The sequence below is a fragment of the Adiantum capillus-veneris genome, chromosome 3 (assembly GCF_014529385.1).
Source record: "Adiantum capillus-veneris isolate H3 chromosome 3, ASM1452938v2, whole genome shotgun sequence".
NCBI lineage: Eukaryota > Viridiplantae > Streptophyta > Polypodiopsida > Polypodiales > Pteridaceae > Adiantum > Adiantum capillus-veneris.
This window is the reverse complement of record NC_140933.1, coordinates 138,704,633-138,709,164: the sequence shown is the minus strand read 5'-3', so window position 1 is coordinate 138,709,164 and position 4,532 is coordinate 138,704,633. Positions and strand designations below refer to the sequence as shown.

The 4,532-nt window shown below is 42.4% G+C and overlaps 1 long non-coding RNA gene and 1 other non-coding gene across 2 annotated transcripts; both read right to left on the bottom strand.

Annotated features, from left to right (window-relative positions):
- Positions 1-701: 701 nt before the first annotated feature.
- On the bottom strand, positions 702-4,019 carry LOC147461801 (uncharacterized). The gene is made up of 2 exons (XR_015187639.1): positions 3,834-4,019; positions 702-3,331 (listed from the first exon to the last, which is right to left on the bottom strand). It is a non-coding gene; the product is annotated as an uncharacterized LOC147461801 (long non-coding RNA).
- Positions 3,891-3,964, bottom strand: LOC147461802 (small nucleolar RNA SNOR75). The gene has a single exon (XR_015187707.1). It is a non-coding gene; the product is annotated as a small nucleolar RNA SNOR75 (small nucleolar RNA).
- Positions 4,020-4,532: the final 513 nt, after the last annotated feature.

The following is a 4,532-nucleotide window of genomic DNA, read 5'->3' as shown; positions in this document are numbered from 1 at the left end:
GCATATGCATGCTAAATTGCTATGTCATGTGCATCTAAAGGTAGCCCACGTGACAATAGGTCTACCATGTTGAGCCAAAGCTCAAAATTGATCTTGGAGATACTTCAGATAGCATGGGGGAAGAAATCTAGTCTTCAAATCTGCTTGAAAATCCTCCCAAAACATATGTTAAACGAGACATCAAAAGAGATTTTAGAAAAACAACCTTATGGGACATCAATAGAGATTCAAAAAAACCAGCCTAAAATTTTCTTATTATCCATCCAGTCCCCTTGCCATGTGATTGCATCCCAAGTGAGACGCACCATGGCTAAGAGAAATTTCTTGTCTTTTTAAAGAGTTCAAAAGTGAGTTAAATTGATGAGACCAAGAATAGATAGTAGTACCATCCATTCTACCAACATGCCTTTTGAATTTGTTCTTCTCGGGCATGAAACCCTCAAAAAAGATGTGCTCGAGCCATAGCCTCTACTATGGTGGTAGCATATCGCTCGTATTCGAGCGCTGATGAAGACTAGGGGCAATCAATGAGGGTGACTTGTCAAGTGCTTGGGCTCTATGTACCATATGGACATATTGAATCATCATAGAGCAAATCCTATAAACATCATAATCTATTTTTGGTCTCGATACTAGAGGATCTTGTACAAGCACTCATGTTCCCATTGACAGGACATGCATGCCTAGAAATGTCCAATAGATTAAGGTTCACAATCTTGTAACCCTCTTGCATTAATAGTTTGTACAATGTTAGGCGGGTGTTGTTACACACTACTACTGTGGCTCAATCCCTCACATGGGATTAGAGATGCATTGAACCACCCACAAAATTACAAGGTCTTGTCATGCTCTTGTTAAGCCATGACATCACCCAAGGAGTATTACTACATCAACTATCAAGGCAACCACCCCCACGACCACACCCCCTCTTCCTTGACACACAAGGTCCATAGTCTTGTCCTTTTTAGATCTTTTATTTACCAACGGCCAATATTTCCCCCGAACCTAGGTATTCCATCTGCTCAAAACAAGGCACAATAAGTCCTGGACCAATCTTCTGAGTGTTGCTTGTGCCCAAACGATCAAACCTTTGCTTCCATATGTTCTCCATTGCTTGCTCCCACATTTCCTTCGACCATTGTTTTTTCCATAGCTTCAATTTCTTGGCTATCTCAATCCAATAAGCAAATTGTGGCAAATCTACAACTTTGGAAAGATTACAAGACCAATGCAAAATGGAGTTATTGAAATATCTGGCTTGTTCCCCCCACTTTAAGACTCCTGCCCCTCTACTGCATTTTCTTATCAATTCTCCTTAGTTGCCCCCCACTCTTAAGGTACAATGGTCAATGGTCAAAGCTCTTCTGATTCGCCGTTTGTGGCTCACCAATGTAAAACAATTAGTCTACATCACTTTTAAAGACCGATCAGACTGCACATTCCGCAGTGGCCTACTTTAGGGACCACCAATGCAAGAGCTACAAAAAGCTGGATGCAGGGGTGGCAGCTCCTCTCCACATAACATGCTGCTTGAACAAGATTGCGGCTGGCCAAATCTATGCCATGGTTCAATTGCAAAACTGTAATGATCGCAGACAAACCCCTTCTCCTCGTCTGCATCAATGGTAAGATTGGCAAGAAACTGAAATATATCCAAATCTTCATTCTCTGCACATAGTTACACCTCCTCTGTATCAAGACCAGAAAGGTAACTATGTATGTAATTGAATCAAAAATGTATTGAACGTATCAAAAAACTCATCGCTGTAGAGCCTTGTTCCACGACCAGATCAAGGTGGTAGAGGCCTTGGCCTTCTTCAATAGCACCTTAAAACTCCTTGGATCGGGTCAAGGAATGCCAAAGCTTGTAAACCACCGTCACGCACATCTTGAAAAGGGAGGAAGGCGAATACCTGCCTCAACAGCCTGTAGTGCATGCACCACCCTGAAGAAACATGCAATACCTGAAGAAACACCCTGAATAAACTATGAAACGAGTCTTGAAAGAAAAAAGAGAGATAAGTCTTGCTTCTCTATCGTGAGAGCCAGGGAGTTTTGAATGCACCACCCTGAAGAAACACCGTAATAGAGAGAGAGAGAGAGAGAGAGAGAGAGAGAGAGCTTACATTCATCCAATCACATGCACGAAGATATAACTTACTAGTAAACTTGATGACTTGACTGTTTTTGAGTTGAGTTCGATTATTGATGTAAGCTGAGAACGCTAGATAACTGAATCAATTCACATTTAAGATGTAAGATAACTGAATCAATTCACATTTTAGGTGTAACAATCGTTTGTATAGTTGTTGAAATGTCCTTGTCCTTTGCCTTTCCAATCTCAAGAGGCTTTTCATTTCCTAGAGATACCTTACTTATGCATTTAAATAATTGGAAAGATATCCTTACTCATTTGGCCATGCGGCTTTTCATTTCCTAGAGAAACCTTACTTGTGCATTTGAGATAATTGGAAAGAATTTTGATTTCAACAGAGATTGGGGGGCTTGGTTTAAAACTATAATCTTCGTTACAATTGTAATTGCTTTCTGGCAGATAACCCTTCGCAACATACTACAAAGAGGATCACATTCACATATTTGTCCTACTATTCCACTTTTGATGGACATTTACAGACAAGCTGCATTTAAGACATGAAAAGCACAAGCAGATGCCACGGAAAATTGTTGGGACTTGGCAAAAATCATACCTCGATACATCTCATTCCTCCAACAAATTTTTTTTTAAAAAAACTAAAGCTACAAAATGCACATATCCTTTTCAGTCTACAGATTCACCTTTCAGGTGTCAGTTGAATGGTGAAGATTAGAGAGAACGAGGTGTTAAACAACAAGGATGAGAGCAAGAAGAGAATCCAGCAACATAACTCAAGCCTCCAAAATAAGTATCAAGTGTTCTGTGGCATACAATTACCTGCCCAAACTGTAAGAGAGACCTTTAAATGCAGACAAAATCTGTTTGTCAAAAGACTATACAAAAAGTCTCTGTTTTCGATGTCAGATGAGCAATGAGGGCACACCGAAATGTCTGATGGCACTTCTCCCTACAGCCACAATAGACAAATTTCACAAAATGATAAGAACACATATTTGAAACTTCGTTTCGGGCAACTCTCACTTCCATGTTGGATCTTGATACAGAAAGCGGCCTTGAGAGCCCAGACAGATGTATGCCCATCTCACACTCCACGATATGGATGTGTGCCGCATTAGTCCTTTCTCGCGGAAATACCACGTTGCCTCAGTCTGCAGAGGCAAACGCTCGGCCAAGGGGCAACTTTTGTTCAGAGTTTAAGGCCAGACGCAGTGTCCTCTGTAAGTAATCAAGGATCCGTTCAACATCAAGGTGGTCAAGCACCCTCCCTCTCAGATGATGAAGTAAAACTCATGGATTCCTCAGACAAAAATGTCAGACACCCTCCCTGTTAGGTCAAACAGAAGCTGATCCAACAAAAGGAAGAGACGACAAGGATGAAAAGGAAGGCCCTTCTCTTCCCCTGAATTTAATCTAGCACAGCAATGACTCGAAAACCTCCATCACTACGCAGCTGACAGAAGCCAGCCAAACTAGAGGCGCTCTTAAGGGCCGTGCAGCTTGAAAACAAACAAGCAAACTACGTATGCACATGGCAGACATGCAGATTCACTGATGCTTGAATCGAGCGGAAAACATACAAAAAAATGCTGCCCGTCAGACAGGAGACCAAATCTCCATAGCCGAAAAAGCTCGGACGACCGTCGTGAGAATAACTTTTGGCATGTTCATCATCATCCGAGCAAAGGGAACACGTCAACGAAAGAGAAATAGTAAGTACCTGGCCATCGCCTGTCCCCTACTGGCGACCTTAGACTGCCTGTAGTAGCGACATTACTTCTCTCAGACAAATGCCTCGTTTGACATCACGAAATAGTCAGTCTCGTCATCTGATGTTCGTCATCACTGAGAAGGCGCTCCGCCGCAGGGACATACTCTACTGCGTTGTTTTGCCTTTATAGAGAAACCCTAGTTGGAATCTCATGTTCACATGTAGCCGCCCAACTAGTCATGCTTGGTTGGCCGCTGCATTGGCGATCGAGTCCCAGTGCCCTACAAATTTTGAAATTTACCTCTACATTTTATCTTTGAAGGTGAGAAAACCTACAACATTGGTTTGCCAAGTTTTTCGAAAAAAGTTTTTTTCGAGCACTGCGATCGACACCCTAGTTCGATAAGAACTAATTTCGAGATGCCGAGATTAGTGGGTGGGAAAACTAATCTTGGGACACTCCACCCCTCCTGACTCTCTCACACCCTCTTCTTGAGGTGGCACCAAAGGCGCACAATTGCCAAACAATATGGGCCATCCGATTAGGCTGAGGAAAAAACAAAATGGGTCGTTCATTATGCCTCCGACTCTCAAAGGCTACGCACATGAGATCTTCAAAATAGAGACAGTACTTCAGCCGAGAATTGAGGAGGTTGTCGTAGAAGCCCCTTCGCGCACATGAGAGCACTTAACCCATGGAAATCGCTC